General features: G+C 37.9%; 1 protein-coding gene across 1 annotated transcript in view; it reads left to right on the plus strand.

The window, feature by feature from the left end:
• The window catches only part of SPAG17 (sperm associated antigen 17), a 227,296-nt gene that overhangs the window by 61,680 nt on the left and 142,651 nt on the right, over positions 1 to 22,965 (plus strand). The gene's annotated exons all lie outside the window — the stretch shown is intronic.

Consider the following 22,965-nt stretch of genomic DNA (forward strand, 5'->3'; position numbering starts at 1 on the left):
ATGGGTGCATCCTTCACGAACCAATCACCTCTTAAAGGCCCCACCTCTTAATATGGCCACATTGGAGATTAAGTTTCAACATGAATTTTGGAGGAGTCATTCAAAGCATAGCAGCCATCATCTTTCCATCTCCCCATCCCCTAGCCTCTGTAACCACCATCCTGCTTTCTGCTTTTATGAGTTCAATTGTTTTCAAGTCCATATATAAGTGAGAAAATGTAGTATTTGTCTTTATGTGCCTGACATTTCACTTAGCACAATGTTCTCCAATTCCATCCATGTTGTCACAAATGCAGAATTTCTTTGTTTTTAAAGGCTGAAAGGTATTCCATTTTGTATATGTATCATATTTTCTTCATTTTTCTATTTTTCTATTTCAAAATTTCAAGGGGGTACAAATATTTTAGGTTGCATGGATTGCTCCATTCATCTGTTGATGGACACTTAGGTTGATTCCATAACTTGGCTATTATTGTTAATAGTGCTGCAATAAACATGAAAGAGCAGACATCTCTTCAACAAGCTGATATCAAATCTTTTGGGTAAATACCCCAAAGTGGAATTGCTGGATCATATGATTAATTCCACTTTTAGATTTTTGAGGAACCTCCATGCTGTTTTCCATAATGGCTATCTTAATTTATGTTCCCCCTGACAGTGTACAAGTGTTCCCTATTCTCCATGTCCTTGACAACACTTATCTTTTATCTTTTCAAAAAAAAAAAAAAAAACCATTATGACAGATGTGGGATGATATTTCATTGTGGTTTTAATTTGAATTACCCTAGTAATTAGCAATGTTGAGCATTTCTTCATATATCAGTTGTCCATTTGTATATCTTCTTTTGACAAATGTCTATTCAGGTTCCTTGCCCATTTCTTAACTGGATTTTTGTTTTCTTGACATTGAGTTGCTTGGTCTCTTTATATATTTTGGGCATTAATCCCATATCAAATGTATGGCTTACAAATAATGAAAATATCTTCAGATATAGAGAAAATTGAAGGAAGTCTAAATTTAGGGGGCGTTTGAAAATATGATTTGGGATCATTTAAATCTGGTATGTCTGAGAGAAGTCTAAGAGGAGATATTAAGCAGAAAGTCAGATTTTTTTATGTCTTTTTCACCTTTTGTATCATTATGTGCCTACCTCAGTACTGATAGAAAGTATTATAGATGTGTTTGTTGTACAGAAGAATTAACTTATTAATAAGTGCTAATAAAATTCCTCTTAAATACCATAGGAAGTAAATAATGAACTATTTCAACAATAGAGATTCAGTAGTAATTTTCTGGGTACTAGCAATTTGGATTATTTCCATTTTCCCCTTATTAGTTGCATATTTATACAATGTTTTTTGTTAATATTCATACAAACTTATGGGGTACATGTGCAATTTTGTTATATGCGTAGATTGTATAGTGGTCAAGTCAGGGCTGGAATAATACACATTGTACCCATTATCTAATTTCTCATCATCTACCTCCCTGCCATACCCTCACACTTCTGACTCCCCATTGTCTATCATTCCACTCTCCAAATCCATGTGTATGAATTTTTTAGCACCCACTTATGAGTGAGAATATGTCATATTTGACTCTCTGTGCCTGGCTTGTTTCACTCAAGATAATTATCTCCAGTTCCATCTATGCTGCTGCAAAAGACATGATTTAATTCTTTTTTATGTCAGAGTATTATTCCATTGTGTAAATATAACACATTTTCTTTATCCATTCCTCCATTGATGGAACTTTAGGTCTTTAGGTTGATTCCATATCTTTGCTATTGTGAATAGTGCTGTGATAAACATACAAGTTCAGATATCTTTTTATGTATTGATTTGTTTTCCTTTGGGTAGATACCCAGTAGTGGGATTTTTGGATCCAGTGGTAATTCTATTTTTAGTTCTTTGAGAAATATTTGTACTGTTTTCTGTAGAGGTTGTACTAATTTATATTTCCACCAGCAGTGTATAAGAGTTCCCCTATCTCCACATCCTTGCCAACATACATTATTTTTTGTCTTTTTAGTAATAGCCATTCTGACTGGGGTAAGATGATATCTCATTGTGGTTTTAATTTGCATTTCTCTGATAATTAGTGATGTTGAGCATTTTTTCATATACCTTTTGGCCATTTGCCTGTCTTCTTTTGAAAGTATGTATTCATGTCCTTTGCCCACTACTTAATGGGATTGTTTGTATTTTTTTGTTGTTGAGTTGTTTGTATTTCTTGTATATTCTGGATATTAGTCTCCTGTTAATAGCTTGCAAGTATTTTCTCCCATTCTACAGATTGTCAATTCACTGTGTTGGCTTCTTTTGCTGTGCAGAAGCTTTTTAGCTTAATTAAGTACCATTTGTCAGTTTTTGGTGTTGTTGCCTGTGACTTTGAGGTCTTAATCATAAATTCTTTGCCTAGATCAATGTCCAAAAGAGTTTTCCCTAGGTTTTCTTCTAGTGTTTTTATAGTTTCATGTCTTACACTTAGGTCTTTAATCCATCTTGAATTGATTTTTGTATACAGTGAGCAATATGGGTCCAGTTTCATTTGTCTGCATATGGCAATTCATTTTTCACAGCACCATTTATTGAAAGAGATACCCTTTCCCCGATATATGTTCTTGTAATCTTTGTAAAAGATCAGTTGGCTATAAATATGTGGCTTTATTTCTGTGTTTATATTCTGTTCCACTGATCTATGTGTCTATTTTTATATCAGTACCATGCTGTTTATGGTACGATAGCCTTATCATGTAATTTGCTGTCAGGTAATGTGATGTCTCCAGCTTTGTTCTTTTTGCTTAGGATTGGTTTGACTATTTGTTCCTTTTGGAAATAAGTTCTAGTTTTATTCCTTTGTGGTCTGAGAAGATACTTGATATGATTTAGATTTTACAAAATTTGCTGAGACTTATTTTGTTGCCTAACATTTTGTGTATTTTGGAGGATATTCCATGTGCTGATGAAAATAATATATACTCTGCAGTTGTTCAGTACAGTATCTGTAAATGTCTATTGGGTCCATTTGATCTGAAGTCCAATTTAAGTACAATGTTTCTTTGTTGATTTTCTGTCTATATGATTTATCTAATGCTGTGAGTGGGTTATTGAAGTCCCTCACTATTATTGTATTATGTTCTATCTCTCTCTTTAGGTCTAATAATATGGGGTTTTGTTTTTTTTTTTGTGAATCTGGGTGCTCCAGTGTTGGGTGAATAAACATATTTAGAATTGTTACATCCTTTTGGTAAATCGATCCTTTTATCATTATATAATGACCGTCTTTTTCCTTTTTTTTTTTTTTTATTGTTTGTGACTTTAAGTCTCTTTTATCTAAGTATAAGTAAGCTATTTCTGCTCACTTTTAGTTTACATTTGCATGGAATATCTTTTTGCACTCCTTTACTTTCAGTCTCGATGTGTCTTTAAAGGTAAGGTAAGTTTCTTGTAAGCAGCATATAGTTGATCATGTTTTGGGTTTTTTTTGTTGTTGTTGTTGCTGTTTTTTCTCATTCAGCCAATCTTTACTTTTTAAGTGGAGCATTTAATCTCCGTATACATTCTAGGTTAATATTAATATGTGAAGTTTTGTTCCTGTGGTATTGTTACTTGTTTTCTAGTTGTTTTCTAAATTGTTTGTTTCTTTCTTTTTCTCTGTCATTGTGGTTTGGTGGAATTGTATAGTGGTGACATTTTATTCCTTTCTCTTCCTCCTTTGTGTTATTGGTTAACCAGTGAGTTTTATACTTTCATGTTTTTTTATGGTGGTGAATGTCTTCCCTTCACTTCTATCTTGAGGACTTCCTTGAATATTAGTTGTGTGGCTCATCTAGTGGTGATAAATTGCTTCAACATTTGCTTATCTGGGGAAATATTTTATTTTGCCTTAATTTAGGAAGAGTAATCTTGCTAGATATACAATTTTTAACTGACAATTAGTTTTCTTTCAGCACTTTGAATATATCATCTCATTCTATTATGGGTGTAAGGTTTTTGCTGAGAAGTCTGCTGTTAGCCTGATGGGGTTTCACTTATAGGTGACTAGATACTTTCTCTTACTGATTTCAGAATTCACTCTTTCGCTTTGACTTTAGAGAGCCTGATTAGTATGTTCCATAGCAAAATCCTTTTTGCATTATATTTTCCAGGGGATCATTGAGCCTACTGTATCTGGATGTATAAATCTCTTGCTAGACTTGGGAATTTTTCATGTGTTATTTTGTTGAATAGGTATTGTAAACGTTTTATCTCTCTTTACCCTCAGGAATACCAATAGTTTGTAAATTTGGTCACTTGATGTAATCCCAAGCATCTCAAAGGCTTTATTCATTCTTTTTTATTGTTTTTTCTTTATTTTTGTCTGACTGGATCATTTCAGAAGAACTGTCTTCAAGTTTTTGTTTGTTTGTTTTTAGAGACAGGTTCTCACTCTGTTGTCCAGGCTGGAGCACAGTGGCACAATTATAGTGCACTGTAACCTCAAACTCCTGGGCTCAGTGATCCTCCCACCTCAGTCTTCCAAATAGCTAGAACTACAGGTGCACACCACCAGACCTGGCTAGTTTTTTTTTTTTTTTTTTCTTTTTTGTAGAGACAGGATCTTGCTAGATTGCCTAGGCTGGTCTTGAACTCCTGGCCTCAAGTGATCCTCCTGCCTAAGCCTCCCAAAGTGCTGGGATTACAGGCATGAGCCACTGCACTTGGCCAAGTCATGAAATTCTTTCTTCTGTTTGGTCTAGTCTATTTTTGAAGCTTTCAAATGTATTTTGTATTTCCTTCAATGAATTTTGCAGTTTCAGAATTTCTGTTTGGTTTTTTTTAAAGATATATATCTCCTTGGCAAATTGATTTTCTGAGTTCTTTATATTGGTTTTCAGATTGCATCTCACCAAGCTTCTTTAAAATCAATATTTTTAATTTTTTATCTGAGATTTTTGAGAATTTCTTTTTGGTTAAGATCTGTTGTTGGAGAATTATTGTGTTTCCTTTGGGGGATGTCATATCCCTTGCTTTTTCATGCTTCCTGTGTCTTTACATTGACTTATGCACATCTGATGTAATAGTTGCTTCTTCTTTTTGAATTTACTTTCATGGGGAGGGGATTTTTTTCTTGAATATAGGACTGTGATGTTAGTTGGATAGGGCCTTTTGGCTTTGCTTCTGGGTATATATGCAGTGGCAAAGTCTCTGTATAATTTCTTTGGCTATAAACAGGGTTAATAGTATCTGGTTTTCTTGGTGTGTTAGGGTGTAATTATTGTATTGGTGTAGGCTGTGACGAAGTTGTGCTGGGGACTAGACTGCCAGATGGGCCTGTCTTCAGGTCTCAGTGGTAGTGATTGTGGGCTAAGTGTGTCTATCCTTGTGCCCTGTGGTGATGTATGCTGGCACCTCTATTGGCAGTCACAGGCAGGCTGATGATTCTTGGGCCTCTGAGTGGCTTTCTTGGGTGCCAGTTGCAGGAGCAGTGTATCAGGCAGGTGAGTGGGCTCTCAAGTTCCTGGGCATGGCATAGGCAAAGATGGTAGCCCATGGTGGTGGTAAAATGCTCTTCTAGGTCCTACGTGATGTACACTTGTGTTGTCAGTGGTTGCAATGTGCTGTGGGGCTGGCTCCCAGGTCAGTAAATGGCCCTTGTAGGTAGGAGCAAGCTGAGGTGGTAGCAGTAGGTTGTTTATGCCCAATCTTAGTCCTCTGGGAGGAGTACTGGGTATACCAGGTGGTGGATTGGGTTGTAAAACCCTCAGGACCGTGTATTCCACACCCTTTCTTGGGGTAGGCAAAGTCAGGCAGAGCTGGACTGGGCAAACTTGTACTCAGGACCCCCTAACAGCAAGCAGACTACTGAAAAACATTCACTCACCCTCTTCCATAATGGAGAATCTCTCCCGGTTCCTGGCCTGTCCTGGCCACATAGGCTGGCTATTTTCCTTTTCCTTCCTAGGTTTTGGAGCTTTCTGTCACTTTTCTGTTGAACTCTGTGTTCCCTCTTGGATAATATATTCAAAGTGATTGTCTATACACTGTTTGATTCTTCTAAGTGGATGAGGCATGCTAGAAATGCTTCTAGTCCTCCATCTTGAAAAAAATAAAAGTACAATATTTTTTAAACTGTGGGTGACAATGCAATGGTTCATGGAGAAATTTAGTTTGTTTCAACTTTTAGGTGTCTGTGTGTGGTTTGTGATGTAAATTTTTTTTGCTATAAATATAGGTCAAAAAATTTAAAGAAACACACTTTCCTAAAATCAAAACCTATTCTGTATTATCTTCCTTTTGCATTTTCCTTTCTCTGTCCCTTACCTAATCCCAGGCTAAAGGATATAGCAGATCTCATCTCTGCTCTTCACTCAGCAGACATTTACCAAGTTTCTGTTATAAGCTGGGAAATGGGCACAGGATTCACTGAGACATGGTCTCCACCCTCAAGAGCTCATAGTCAATAATTTTGTAAATAATCTATTTGTTTCATGACATTTTAATAACTTATTGGAAGTCCAATGTAAAAGCTACATATTTATGCCCTAGTTAGAATTCTGTCTGTTCTTCATTGAGCCCTGTGGCTGACCTCACTTATTGTTCACAACTTGCAGCCAAGATGGTAATGGTCCCCAGACAGGGTATATTGAAATTAAGAAGGAGGGAGGCTCAGAACACTTGCCAAAATGGTGAAAGATGCAACAAAGATATAGAAGGTTTTGTTTCCTTGGGGGCAGGGGGGTCGTATAGCTGCAATTGAAGTATAGTAACAATTTTCATGCTTCTACATGTTTTTAGTGTGACTCTATTTCTGAAAAAATATATAAGTTTTTCCTTGATCTTTGGTTGCAAGAAAAGGAAGAAGAAATAACAAACTTAACATGGGTACAGGCTGAGAAAATTTATTTGGTAGAAATTCATTTATATATATTGAAAAGCAACTGTTCATATTATAGGCACTCTATATTAATTTGAGTGAATGAATTTCAGATAGGTATTTATCTATTAAAATCTATTCCTTCTTTTATTTCACAAACATAACTGGCCAAAAAAACCCCTAAGGTTAACTAAAATATGACTTCTATATTGCTCTAAGAAATATATTATACACAAGTATGTGTGTGTATGTGTGTATATATATATGTGTGTGTGTGTGTATATATATATATAATTACAGATTTAATAGTTTGAAATGTAGTAAACCAATCCTGTCAAAATTCTTACCCAGAAAAACTTAAATTGTTCAATAAATGCCTTCTTTTAGAAGTTCATGTTTTAACTTCATATTCATTTGGATCATGGTGCTCATCCTGTTTGAAATCTATAGAATTCTCGTGTCGAGCCAGTCCAACAGCATGTGCTGTATAGAGCCTAGTACCACACAAAGCACTCCCAAACTAACAAGTTCATCCTTGTCCTAATTAGCCTTATAAGGAATTCATATGAAAAAGACAAACTCTATCTGGGCTTACTCACCAGGAAATCTTTAATTAGATTATATTCTTTATTAAAAGAACCATCTAGTTACTTTAGTTATTCTCAAGTCTTACTAATATCCTTTCATTTATCTCTGGAGCTACAGAAAAGCAGAGGAGTCTAATAACATGTCACATAGTTACAGATATGACTGCTGAGTCTGGCATCCCTTGTGAGGAGCTAGTCTTATATTGCATGCTCAAAGATCTGTTTTAGGAATATCACTGAGGCAAAAAAAGGAGGATGAGGGGAAGGTTCTATCTGGATTCAGGGTCTGGATTCAAGGGTCTAATACATTACTTTTTGTAACTAATAAAATTTCAAGGACTGACAGCAAATTTCTGATTTGCTTTTCCCCTAGTAAAATGTCTGCTTTGAATTATGCAGAAAGAATTCTTTTTCCTGCCAAATTGTTTCAATTCCCCATGCAAAAGCATCCAGAGAACATTGTCAGGGATTTCCTATAGAGGTTCATTTCGGGATTCTTCAATTGTTGGAGCAATGCATAACACACACACTCACACACATACGTTTTTTCCCCCTTCTTTAGAGCAAGCAAAGGAAAATGCATAGGTAAGGTTTGTATATGATGCTTTCCCTTTCTGAAAGCAGAGACAGTATTAGTCATCAAATGGGGAAAAGTTTCTCCATCTCACTCTGGGCTAGCGTCCCGTTTTATGTGTGCAGAACCGCCCTGTGTGTAGGTGGAGCAGGCAATTGCCATGTGATGTGATTTAAGAGGTGCTGGAAGTTCTGCCTGTCCAAAAATAGCCCCCGCACCCGCCTGCTGAATTCAGGCACAGTGTCCATAAAACCCTGGTTTAAATGAAATGAAATTGCATTTTCAGAAGGTTAACCCATCATATCCATTATCCTTTCAGCATGCAGTTATTTATCAGAGATAAAAACTGAATCTTGAGGGGTATGTACATGTGTATAAGAAGATTGAAGACGGAGTTAGCAAGGCCCAAGGCTTAGGGTAATGATGCAAGTCACTGGAAGCAAATTCTGCATAACCATAAGTCAGTTTGTTAAAATGAAACTTCTTCCATATTCATTCAGTCAGTTCATCAGTCTTTTTCAAATCAATGTTTTCTGTAACATGACATTTTCTCAAACAGCTAATGCTCTTTGTTGGGACCCTTAAAAAATATAAGAATAAAAATAATTCACATTTGGAAGATGTTTTTTAGAGTACAAAATACTTTCACATATAATGTCAAATATTGATCCCAACAATAACTTTGTGTGGCAGATTTAAGTCTTACTATTTTCATACAGCAAATGAGGGAAGAGTCTCAAAGAGGTTAAGTGACTTGCCCACTTCCCACTGCTAATAGTGGCAGACACTCACATTGGAGCCCAGTCATTCTAACTCTAAATCCAAGGCTCACTCTGTTGCTTCAGGCTCCTCAAGATCTAGTCCCTGTAGTCAAGGAGCTGATAATTAACTTTAATGCTTAAAGTTATTCATATAAACAAAAGAGCATACCCCAGGCATTTTCTCTAGTGGTATTATTGAGGAAGCATTTCCCCTTGTCTTAAAATTTCTACAGGCACTGTGCCAGACGCAGGCTTCTACTCACACACATTTGGCCTCAGAAATTTGGGTTGGGTTTTACCAGTCACTCACATCATTCCCCATGCAAAAAACACCCCATATTTGGAATACTGAAAACATTGCACAAAGTTGTGAGCTACAATAATAAACAAAATTAGATAGGAAAAACAAAAATGTGAATTTTCAAAAATTAATGTAGGATATTCTCTAGAAGCACTTGGGACCTGGGCGTATTTTGAAACCTGATCAAGCATTATGAAATGACTGTGAAATCCAGAATTTCTGTATCAAGACAGATCTGCTTTGCTCCATAACTAGACACACATGCCCTTTTCCTCTAGCTGATGAGCCACAGTTTTGTTGTAATTCTAGCTCCTCCCTCCTTTGGCTTTGACACATTAAGCACTTCCCATGACACCAGTTACTTTCTAAATTAGTGAACTAGCATTGCTTGCTTTCCTAGCCTTTCAGCAAGTCTGGCTTGGTGGGAGGAGGACTGGCTGGATGTCAGCCTCCACCTGCCCGTTGCAGGGTGCCCTTTTACAAGGCACAACCCACACAACATTTGCAAAAGCCTGCATGATTTGTGTGCTAATTCTTTCATTCAGCACGTATTTTGTTGGTGGTTTTCTATGTGCCAAACACAAAGTTAATTCCCAGCCTTCAACCTGCTGCCAGCCTAATGACAAAAGATATGAAAATGAGCAATTCTACTACCATATGATAACAAAGACATTTTAAAAGGTGCAAGAGTACACAGACCAATGCCTAAATCTTAAAGTTTTGAGGGAAAGGTTTTAAGAAAATGGCTTGAAAACTGAATGGGGAAGTAATAAAGGAGGAGAGGAATTCTAGGCAAAGGAATCAGCCCATGCAAAGTCATGCAAATACAAGACAGCACAGTATGACCAAGGAATTCCAGATGGTGGGCATCCCTGACATATGTGGGGAGGGAAAGTGGAAGGAGTGGCCACGAGTTAGGCTGGATAGGTCAAGGCCAGGTAATAAAGGGCCCTGATGTGCCCTGATAAGGAGTGTACGGTTTATCCGTTAGGTATGGGGAGCCATTGAGGGATTCTGAGCAGGGGAGTCATGTGATAGGCAGAGATATTAGAATCAGAGTGCAGGAAGAATTCTGTGGGAGATTGGAAGGATGGCACTGCTATAAGCAGTTAATTGCTGGATAGCACTTAAGTTGTGTATATAATTTATTAGCTGTTTTATTGTTATGGCAGTATATGTTAATTGTAGAAAATTTGATAAAGCATAGCCCATATAGTAGGTAGGTACTTAAGAAGTATCCATGAAATATTCCATCACTCAGAGATGTATATTGTTTACAAAATAGGACCTGTATATGCTTTACATCATATCCTTTCCACATATTACAATGTTAGCATTTTTCCAAATCCATATTCGGCATATATATAATAAAAAGCATGTTTCTATTCAATCATTTATTTAACCACTCTCCTTTTGCTAAATTTAGACTATTTACCAATAGTTATGACCCTGATTGTTTCCTTATGAAAATATTCATAAAGTGGAATTACTGGGTCAAAGTATATAAATCTTTTTAAAGCTCTTGACATATATTATCAAAATGCTTTTGAGACAATTTTTGCCAATTTACAGTGCTTCTAACAGTTCCAATTTAACCACACCCTCTTCAACATTGTATTTTTTATCCTAGTCAGTTTGATAAGCAAAAATAGTAAGGTTGAACATTTATTTAATCATATTTTTCATTGGCTGTGTTTTGTGAGTATGGAATTCATTAAAGTTAAATGATTATGTAATTTTGTTTTCAGACTCCTTGAAATAGTGGGAGGGACCCTCTATTGTCAAAATTCAGGATACAGAATTTTTGCTTTAAGTTATTTCAAAACAACTGTTAGTTGCTGTGGATAATGCAAAAAGGATAAGCAATCATTCAGGCCGTGCACAAGTTCACAATATACTTCAGGAGAAGCACACACACACACACAACTCCTAATAAAGACTCAACTGCAGGAGGAGCCTCAAGAGAAATACAAACAAGGGCTGTGGCAGTGGGACCAGGAAGAGTGATCCTAGACAAGGAAGTCTGGGAAGGGTTGATGCAGACAGCTCTTTGGTGTGAGCCCCTCCAATTTCCAACCTCTTCTCACCTCCTTGTGCCAGTAATCCAGAAGTGACTGGCCTCAAAATTAACTGTAGAGCTCATTAAAAATGTCGATTCCAGATCCCAGGCACAGTGATGGGGACTGAGGTGTCTTCAAGGAGAGTCCAGGAACACACCTTCTGAGCAAGCACCCAGGTGCTTCTGCCCTCGGAGGAATGCAACCATGCTGATGTCCACATGCTGCTCACAGGGGCAGACAAGGGGCTACCCTCCTCAACAATGATCTCTACACCTGTACTCTGGGCCCCCTCACCACCCATTCAAAACTGGATCATGGCACTGCTTATTCTCGCTCCTTCTTGCATTCGTCATCACCCAGTGTTCATCTATCCATTCAGCCTTTCTTTCATTTTTGAACACTTGTGCCCGCCACTGTTCTAGGTGCTGGAGGGAGAGAGGTGGACATGCCATTGAAGGTTCTGGCCCTGAGGGTATTTACATTCTCCAATCTGTTGAGTTCTGCCCAAGTAACAGTGGTCAAGGAAGGGTCAGAAAATGTCCATGCTTTGCCCATTCCCCTGCTCTGCAAGGCAGATTATACTGCCCGCCTGCCCAGAGGTACCTAATAGCCTTGTCTTATAGCCTCTGGCCACATAAGAACACCTCTGCTCAACACACACTACACTCCTCCAGTGCTGAGAACAAGTTACAAGTCACATAAAGCTGGAGAGGGAAGATACAGAGTGCAAGCTCTGAAGTACACATTCAAGGGTTCTGGGGTTTGTCATGGGTTACCAAAACATCTAAGAAACCCTGGGTTTTTTGGCTACATATAAGCAGTTACTGAAGATAAGTGAAATGCCTAAACTCACAAGGAGATTTTTCTATTATTAATAATATATTTGATCATGTCGCTCAACTACTTAAAACTCTGTCTCCCCATTAGTTTCAAGATAAAATCCAGGTTCCTTTAATATGTTTTTAAAGCCCCTGGTGGTCTCACCCTTGGTTACATCCCTCTAGTATCAACTTCACCGCCAACTCACCCCACCCCTGCACCCCCAGCCACTTTCCAGTTTTATGAATATGTTACCCTCCCTGGCCTCAGCCCTTCTGCCTGGGGCTCTGCCTCCCTCTCTCTTTTCTCTCCTCCTCTCCATCTCACACCACCTAGTCCCAGGCACAGTCTCTCCCATTGATCCTTCAAGACTCCACTCGAGAGTGACACCTGCAGGAAGGCTTTGCTGACTCTTCCCGTGTGGATGAGGTGCCCTCCCAAGCCGCAGCACCCTTGCTTACCTCCGTTGCTCAGCATGGCACAGAATACTGTTGTGTGCACTCTGTGCATCTTCTAGCTGATCTCCCCCACTCTACTGAGAGCTCATTGTGCGCAAGGCCTGCTTCTTCTGTCTCTGAATCTCCAGTATCGGGAATGTAGTGGGTGCCGTGTAAATGTATGATGAATGAATGATAAAGTGAGTCCTTTAAGTATGGGCCAGGTTAATTCATAACTAAGAATGGGTCCATTTCAACAGTTGGATAGTGAAAAACAGACATCACCAGGATTGCACCACAAGAACAGTCCAGTTATGGAACAAGTCTCTGAGTTCACCAAAAGGGTGAACAACATCAACAGTGCACCCTCCAGGGGGCCCCTTCTTGATCCGGCCCAACCAGAAGATCCAAGCATGGTTGAGTCACAAACAGGAAGGGTACCCAGTAATGGTAAAATTTGCAATTATACAGTGTGATACATGGCACATCTGACTTAATTCATTAAATCATTATTTACTCAGCATCTACTATGTTCTAGGCTTTGAATTTAGATTAGTGAGAAATAATAGATAAAAGCCAATACCTTATGGGGACTTTTTAATTGGGGAGAAGAAATAATAGAAAAGATGAATAAATTATGTTAGATGGTAATAAGGGCTATGGAGAAAAGGTGAGAAAGGATAAGAAGTGGAAGGAAGGTTACAAATTTGAGTAGCCAGGGAAGGCAAAACTGAGAAGGTGACATTTGAATAAAAATCTTAAGGAGAGGAAGGAACTATGTGGCTATCTTGGGAAGAGCCTCCCACGCAGGGGAAATAGCATATGCAAAAACTCTGAGGCACATTTGCTGAACATCAAGAAGAAAGTGTAGCTGGAAAGGAGTGTTAGAAAAGGAAAGCAACAAGAGATGTGGTCAGACCATGTAGGAACTGATCTGAAGCCGTCGAAAGGATTTGGAAAGAAACCTCAACCAGGGAGTAAGAGTATTGGGGTCAGAGTCTAATCCTCAGGATCCTAAGGAAGTATCTAAACTGGTGGTCTGGTGGATAGCTCATTGGGGTTTCAGTCCAGGACAGGAGTCCACTGGAGAAAATATTAGTCAATTTTAGAAATCAAAAAAGAGAAACAGATATCACATTGTTCTACAATCATGGTGCTATGTTTAAAGATCAGTACCACCAATTAACACCTGTGCTCTTAGGAAAGTAACTTAATCTCTTAATCCTGTGAAATAATGTATGTAGTACAATGCCTAGCACAGAGCATACACTAAATAATATACATTATAATAGAATATTTATTAGTAGGTTACCAGATCCCGAATCAGAGATGAATAATCATGTCAGACACGACCTGCTAGAGGGGAGATTAATGCCTTTGTTGCTTCTGATAGGATTGGCTCAGAAACTGGGGTGAACATGAGGCTCTGGGAAGCCCAACAGTAGACAATCTGAATCTAAAAGAACAGGGAAAAGCAGAGCAAGGGGATGGAGTCGACTAATGGCGCTCCACCACAGGCTTGAGATGACTCCCATTGAACTTGCTATCTTAAGGGTGACCAGCTGTACAGGGTGCCAGGGACTTTCCTAGTTTTAGCACTGAAAATACCAAGCCCTGGAAAACCCCTCAGTTGGTCACCCAAATGTCAATATGTAAATGACTTTTGACATAGTTCTTAAACCAAGGGTATTTAGGAATCCCTAGAATGCTTATTAAAATTTCATACTCCTAAGCCCTCACCTCCAGAGGCTGATATTTGGTAGTTGTGTATCTTTAACTAGGTTCCCAGGGATTCCGAGGCAGGTGTTTCACAAGGTACACTGGAGAAACATGGTGTTACAGAAACTACACAGGACCCATCTTCTTATAAAGGGCTTTCGCAGTAGTCAGCCAGGAGACATATTGTATGTGCCTCCCACAGCTAACTAACAAAGACATTAGAGGAGGACACGGAAACAAAAGAACAAGCCCTCTTTATGGAAAGATTTAGTTTAGATTAAAACTTAGGAGTTAATAACAGCCTAAAAGAACACCATTCATAATCAAGCTGAAGAAACACTACAACTTTTTGATAATTGTGGACCCGTGTACTTAGGAAAAAAGAAGACAGGGCCAACACACTGAATACGTTCTTTGCCTAGCAGGACATTAGCAGAAATCCCACTCCAGGCTTTCTTTTGAAATGGGCAGCTTGGCGACTTTCAATTAAAAAAAGAAATTAAGGCAATATAGATGCACATTAGTTAGCAAGGAACTCAAGAGTGAAACTGGCAACATGGAGATTAAATACATTATCATGAAAGGCCACATAGGAAACCAGTTAAAAAGTAGTGGTTCTCAAACCTAGAGTACATCAGAATCACCTGAGGGCTTGTAAAAAAAAAAAAAAAAAAAAAAAAAAAAACTGCTGGCCCTACCCCCAGAGTTTCAGATTCAGCAGGTCTGGGTTGGAGCCCAAGAATTTGCATTTAACAAGTTCTTAGGTGGTGCTGATGCTGCTGGTCTGGGAAACACACTTGAATAATCCCTGGTTAAGAAAAAAAAAAAATTCTATTAATTTAAAGGCATAAATCTTTCCATATCAGTATCAACTTGCTCACCTTACTTCCGAGTTAATAAGAAAAAAAAAATAATAAAACTAGCTTAAACAATAAGGAATGCTTCAGGACACTGGTCTGAGTGAAGATTTCAGAGTAAGACTTTAAAAGCACAGGCAAAAATAAAAAGTAAAAATAGACAAATGGGATTATATCAAGTTAGAAAGCTTCTGCACGCAAAGGAAACAGTCAAGACAGTAGAGACAAACTGTAGAATGGGAGAAAATATTTGTAAATTATTCATTTGGCAAGGGATTAATATCTAGAATATATAAGGAACACAAAAGCTCAACAGCAAAAAAAAATCCAATTAAAAAATTAGGCAAAGGATCTGAACAGACATTTCTCAAAAAAAGACATATTGATGGACAACAGGTATATTAAATAATGCTCAACATCACAAATCAGGGAAACACAAATCAAAACCAAAATGAGATATCCTCTCACCCCAGTCAGAATGATTACTATCAAAAAGACAAAAAATAACAAGTGCTGGCAAGGAGGATGAGAAAGAAAGGGAACTCCTATGCACTGCTGATGGGAATGTTTATTAGTAAAGCTATTATGGAAAACAGAATGGAAATTCCTGAAAAACCTAAAGGTAGGTTGCTGTCATATGATCCAGCAATCCCGCTATGATATTTATCCAAGGGAATCAGTATACTGAGAGATATTTGCACTGTCATGTTTATTGCAGCACTATTCACAATAGCTAAGATACGAAATCAACTTAAGTGTCCATCAGCAGATAAATAGATAAAGAAAATGTTATATATTCACAATGGCATCCTACTCAGCCATAAAAAAAGAATGAAATCTTGTCATTTGTGACAACATGGATGGAACTGGAGGACATTGTGTGAAGACATGCATAGAAAAGTAAATGACACATGTTTTCATTCATATGTGTGAGATAAAATGTTAATTTCATTGAAGTAGAGAGTAGAATTGTGATTATTATAGTTAGGGAAGTGTAGAGGGGAGGGCAGCATAGGGAGAGGTTGGTTAAGGGATACAAAATTACAGCTAGATAGGAGGAGTAAGTTCTAGTGTTCTATAGCACTGTGAGGTGAATATAGTTAATAATTTATTGTCTATTTCCAGATAGCTAGAAGAGAGGATTTTGAATGCTCCCAGCATAAAGAAATGATAAATGTTTGAGGTATTGGACATGCTAATTACCACTGATTTGATCATTACATAATGTATACATCTATCAAAATACTACTCTGCATTCCATAAATATTTACAGTACTTACGTGTCAATTAAACATAAAAACAAATGTGTAAAAAAGAGCAGCACAATAAAAATAATAAAAATGAAAAACCAACAAAAATAAATATGTGCTTGGGCCAAGGGAAGAGACAAATGGAGCTAATCAGGACTGAGGGTCCTGGGTCACATGTCCCCTCTAGTTCTTAGGAGAAAAGAAAAGAAGCTCAGTTATTTAGAGTAGGTACCAGTTAAGGGCAAAACTAGTAAGAGTAGCAAGAGTATTTAAACATAAACACTTGGGTTAAAAGGCTCTAAATCCTTGCAGCTAAGATATGAATTGGGTATAGAGACTGAGGAGGGACTGGGACACAAGATGGAAGTCCAGTAGCTCCAGCTATAAAAAAGGTCCATTGGGGGTCACAGATTATGGTGATTAGGAAATGACTATGGAATCAGACAACGTGGGTTCAAATCTCATCTCTATAAATTACTAGTTGTATGATCGCCAAGCCTCAGTTTACTTATCTAATAAAATGGGGTGTTAAGAGTACCCACCTCAAAGGGTAGGTGAGGGTTAAATGAGTTGGAATATGTCAAGCGCCTGCAACAGTCCTTGCTCAGTACAGGGTGTGTGCTATAAAACCATTTGTGTATTACTCAATCTGAGAACAAACTTGCAATACATTCCTAGAGCTTTGAAATTATAGCTGTAAACATTTGAAACATTTGAAAACACTTACCTTCAAGCCAAACAATAAATAGCTCTAAAGATACCATTGTTATATTTATTCAGTGGGTGAACATACTGTATGTCTACATAGGCATAGGATTCTGTGAAGGGATTTAGAAAGACGAATCAGAAAAGGATTTAACCTTACAAGCTAGTAGAGGAGACAAACCCTGTGCACAATAGAGAAAGAAATCCCTTAGGAAACATAAGAAAAAGTAGTAGGGTTGTTCAGAGGGGAAATTCACTACAACTGAAAGAACCAAGAATGACTTCAGAGAGGTGGGAGAGTTTTGGACTGAGGAAAAGATCTTAGTCTTAAAAAGACAAAAACCAGAAAACAACAACAGAACATTGCCATGATAATACAATCATGTGTTACTAGTATGCACCTAAAGAAAACCCCTTAAAGCCTTTGTATGTTATTTAATATTCTTCCATATAGTACCCAATTCAGCTTCATGTGCCTTTATACATTTTGTAGGTATACAACAACAAAAATTTAAAAAATCCTTAATAAAAAGGAAGCTTGGTTTTTCCATTCCTTGAAGAGCAATCCCAACAAATATTTCTAAAATAGTCTTGTGCTTTTTGACATATATTATGTGTTCAAAATGCACATCTCCCTTGAGAAATCCATTACATTTCAAATTATACATGTCTGTTAAAGCATAGATCTGTTCACCCTTCCACGTATTTGTTATTGCTGCTTCTGAAACTTCCTTACAGCCCCAAAGAGGTCTTAATCCCTGTCAAATGTTATTATGTTTCCAACTTTTATGTAGTCTTGAAAGGGGTTGTTTATTTAGTTTCAGTGACTCCTTGTTACTGCCAAATATTATTTCATTTCAACACAGATGTAAGAGGTCCGATGACTGGAATTACTTTTCAGCCCTGACATTGTGGCGAGATGGATACCAGTTTAATTATGGACAGCTGAAAATGATCTAGGAGTCACCTGCTATGGATATTTATCATCATTATAAACTTCTCACCAAGCTGTGGTTGGAGCACTTTCATAACGTTCCATTTGCGTTAGACAGACAGTATGATCTATATGGAACCTATATCTTCAGTCACCTTTAAATTTATGTATAGACAGTTTAATATTGCTTGATTATTTTCTTTTCCTCTTCTCAAAGTGAGAAAATATGTTTCAGTCATTCCTGTTCTTATTCTTTCCTCTTTGTTTCTCCCCATGACCCTCTCTCACTGCTACCCTTATCCTTCCAGCTGTTTTTCCAATTATGCCTCATTGGAAATTATTCATTACTTAAAGAATGTGAATTGGATAGACTGGATATATAAAGGATCAAGTAATGCAATAACTACAATATAGTTGGCCCTGAATAAATGCAGGAGGAATGAAGGAGGGACGAGAGCAGAGGGAACAGGAAAGGAGACTACGCTCTTCATAGAGTTCCTGCATCTCCCAGTTTAGAAGAAACTAATATGATTTCTCCTCTGTATTCTTCCCATTGTATACTGCACTGTAAAAAAATACACTTTTATATCTTCTCTGCTTTTCTCTAAACAGATCTTGATTTGTCTTTGTTAGGTTAAACAGCCAGCTGATAATAAATCCAGCCCACTGTCTCGCCTTCCCAGCTGCTCCTCTGGCCATTCCTTTCTCTGCTCTCCATACCTGGGCTGTGAGGCCTCGCGAGTTCTAATTCTATCCTGAATGTATGAGTAGCAATAAGAGCTACCTTTAGTAAGGGTTAACCATACATCTGTCATTCCCCATGCTAGATCTTTATATGGATTATCTCATTTAATTCTCAGTGCAGCCTTACAAGAGAGCACTATTCAGATTCTCATTCGGTAGCTTTCTTTTCTCAGTCAGGGACAATTTTCCCTCCCCGGGAACACTTGGCAATTTCTGGAGATCATTTTGGTTGTCACAGCTGGGTAGAAGCCAGGGGTATACTAAACATCCTGCAATGCACAGAGAAACCTCCAACAAAGAATTACCTGCTTCAAAATGCCAGTAGTGCCACTGTTGTAGATTTTTAAAGGCTGAGGTTTAAAGGGGTTAAGTAACTTGCCTGAGGCTACTCAGTGATATTTGGGAAGACTGGAATGCAAAGGCAGCCTTTACTTTTTCAGTGGGTTGAACATAAGTAGTTACGGCTTCAGCAACTGGTTCATCATCCCTTGTACCAAAGGAGCCAAAATTCTCATGGGAATCTTTTCATGTGAGGACATCTCGATATAAGTGACCCTTTTCAATCATTTCCAAATCACCTGCTCTTCTTCCATCCTTTTCATCAAATATACAGAATCGGGCCCATCTACAACAGCCTTTCTCTCTAAACATCACACACACATACACACACACACATACACATTGGGGTTATATTTCTCTGAATTTTTAATGTTACAAGCAGATATAAAAGATATAAGATAAAAAGAAGATGCACAAGTAATCATGCTACCTAAGAAATAAACTTTGAAGATGGCACATATAGTTGCATAGTTTATTATGATGAATAAATTTTTATTGATCAATAAATTACTATCATGAATAAATATTTAATATGTATATTAATGAAATTAATGCAAAATACATTTAGTGGTAAACATAGCACTGTGTATTCTACAGGATAATTAGAAATGGCAAATAGTCATCAATATTCATTTTGAAGTGCCAATCAAAAATGTTAGTATTGTTTTTCTCTTTTTATTAATTCTTCAGTATGCACAAATCTCAGTTTTGACAGTGTTTTTAGATGAATATTTTTTAAAATTTTATATTGAGTATCTTTAATATCTTTTATATCTCAGATGATTAAAATTATGGAAAAATACAAACACACAAACTTTGTGCACACATGCACACACCTACATGCACACACGTGCATGCACAGACACATGTGAACCCACACAGTCACACACCACATGCCCACACACGTCATACACATCATGTACACACAGGCAGGTCCCAAAGCAGTTTCCTTTGCCTTTACTCCTCTCCCACAGTACAGAGTTGCTATCTCACCTTTGTTGTCCCCCAGCCACCCAACCACCGTCTCTGATGCATTTCCTCCTCTGACCCTGGCTGAAGGAAGAGTTCCATTTTCCCCGCAGAGCCTTTCCCCTGAATGACCTGGTCCTGGAATATAACAGCAGCTGCCTGCAGTGAAACCCCAGGGTGCTGCTCTCACACTCCAGGCCTCCAAGCACCACAAAGACCAAAACTATTAATATATTTACCTTCAGAGCCAGACTTAGGCATCACAAGTTTCCAGGTTAGAGAGAATAGCTATCTCCTACCCTAAGTTCAAAACTGCCACACTTGCTATTTGTTGCTTGAAATTATTTCATCAGTCGCTAGTCCCCTTCATTCTATAGTGAGAAATAAAATCTCAAAATACAACTAACTCAGTGGTATAAATAAACTTCATTGAAAGTGAACTACCAACTTAAATCTTTTCTATTTACGTGGCAAGAGGAATTTAGAAAGAAAAAAGGCATCTGGTAACTAAAAGGAGGAGGGGTATAACAGCAGGAAGAAAGGTAACAGAAAGAAGTCAGAAGCAAGCTCTGCATCCTTCCTATTCTTGCCCCACGCTGGCCCTTTCCGTCTTCATCCATACAAGGGCAAGTTTCCTATATGGCCAAGAGCAAATATCTTAGCCTGAAAGCCATTAATTTTCATTACCTCTCACTTTTAGCTTCCCTGTGGCAATCCGAGTACACCATTGTTATATAACAAATGTGTGTAAGCATCTCCTGCATGAATAAAATCTGCCGAGTCTGGCTCTGAGTAGGTATCTTTTCTTTTAGTTTTGGGGTAAAATCAAAGGGACAAAGTGATGGGATGATTAAATCAACAACAACTTCAAATGAGATACTATTTTTCACATTTCACTGTCATATAGACCTTCCCTGACCAAAACAGTAGACATTAGCCACATGTGGCTATTCAAATTTAAATTTTAATAAATTAAAAAATAAAATAAAAATTTGATTCCTCAGTCTCTTTAGCAATATTCAAATATTCAATAGTCAGTGTAGCTATGGCTACCATATTATACAGTACAGATAAAAAATATTTCCATCATCAGAGAAAAATCTATTAACATTAATACAGGCCGGGCGCGGTGGCTCACGCCTGTAATCCTAGCACTCTGGGAGGCCGAGGTGGGCGGATAGTTTGAGCTCAGGAGTTCGAGACCAGCCTGAGCAAGAGCGAGACCCCACCTCTACTAAAAATAGAAAGAAATTATATGGACAGCTAAAAATATATATAGAAAAAATTAGCCGGGCATGGTGGCGCATGCCTGTAGTCCCAGCTACTCGGGAGGCTGAGACAGGAGGATCGCTTGAGCTCAGGAGTTTGAGGTTGCTGTGAGCTAGGCTGACGCCACGGCACTCACTCTAGCCTGGGCAACAGAGTGAGACTCTGTCTCAAAAAAAAAAAAAAAACATTAATACAAAGAAAAGTTGGACAATACCCAGTATTGATAAGGGGTGTGGAGGAACAGACTCTTTCATATGGTGCTGGTGGGAACAAAAATGCTACTAACAAAAATATACACTTAATTAAAAAAAAGAAAAGAAAAAAATGAAATTGCCTAAATGTGCATCAATAGACAACTAGTTAAATAAATGACAAAACATTCATAGTGTAGAAGACTGTGCTGTCTACTAAAAAATATATGCATAAGCAAAACATGTCAGCACAGACAGCTGTCCTGGATGTGCTTTTAGGTAAAAACACAAACCACAAATCACTTAATATGAATAGCATGATCTCATTTGTATTAAAATATAGAAGGATATACATATATGTTTATATATATATATATGAAATTGTGGAAAGATACACAAGAATTAGTTAACAGTGCTTATCTCTGGAAAGGCGGAACGGCAGAGGGAGTTGGGAAACCATTTCCTATTAACTGTATACCTTCTGTACTATTGAGACTTTTACCATGGTGGACTATTATACTTTTACTTTAATCAATCATATATTTAAGAAAATGGGCTACCCAAAAGAATGTGATACAAAAAAAATAGAAGTTAGTATTGTGTGTGTGTTGAAAGCCTGTTTGCTCAACCCTGTGCTAGCCTGGACTGAGTCAAGCCCTAGCTTATGGACTCTCCTGTTTGCTAAGGTTTTCGTATATCTAAACCATCCTGAGTCATTAACTGAAAGAAAATAGGTTAAATATGAAGTCATTATTTTGTGAATTATTATACCACTGCAACAAACACCATGGGCCCCCCAGGAAAGTCTCTGAGCCAAAGGATTCTTTTAGGGGAACTGGAGGTTATTTGGGGCTCCTGGAGGGAAAGTCTTCCCCCAGTCCCATCCCTCTCCCGCTACCCCACCCCTCTCTGCCTCACACAACCACAGCTTGCCCTCTCCTCCACCACCTTGATCACAAAACCTGTTCCAGGCAAGAGAAATGCAAATACAAATCTTTATACTTCCTCAGAACTCACCTGGAATTGAATGTGTAGTAAGTTAAGCAATAATTCAAGTTGCTCCATATGCCTCCTCATAAGCACACCAGGGAAGTCAGGCAGCAGGCCTCATGGGAGCCCATTCTATCTACCCATCTATCCATCCATCTATCTATCTAGTCTATTTTATATAAACTCACACACACATATGTATATATGTGCATATGTATATATGTATACACACGCACAAGTATGCATACATACATTGGTTTTCATAGGAATGTGCGAGGCAATTCTAAGTATTGGATAGGCAGATGCTGGTGCTTACTAACGTAGGGAGGTACTACATACAGAGAGGGGGAATGGTTAGAAGTGGGGACAGAGGGCACTAGTGTCTGTGGGTGGGCCTGATCCCCAGGCAAGGAAAGAATTCGGCTCATTTGGTATATTTTTGTTGGATCAAATCACTAGATGATAAATATGATGTAAGTCTTTTGAGCCAGGTCAGTGATAAAGAGGGAAATGTTTTTATTTCTTAGTGTGCTCAGAATCACAAGCTTCCTAACAGAAAAAGAGCATCTATACCCCCAAAGTAAGTATCTTCACCCAATA

This window comes from Eulemur rufifrons, chromosome 8 (assembly GCF_041146395.1).
Source record: "Eulemur rufifrons isolate Redbay chromosome 8, OSU_ERuf_1, whole genome shotgun sequence".
Taxonomy (NCBI): Eukaryota; Metazoa; Chordata; class Mammalia; order Primates; family Lemuridae; genus Eulemur; species Eulemur rufifrons.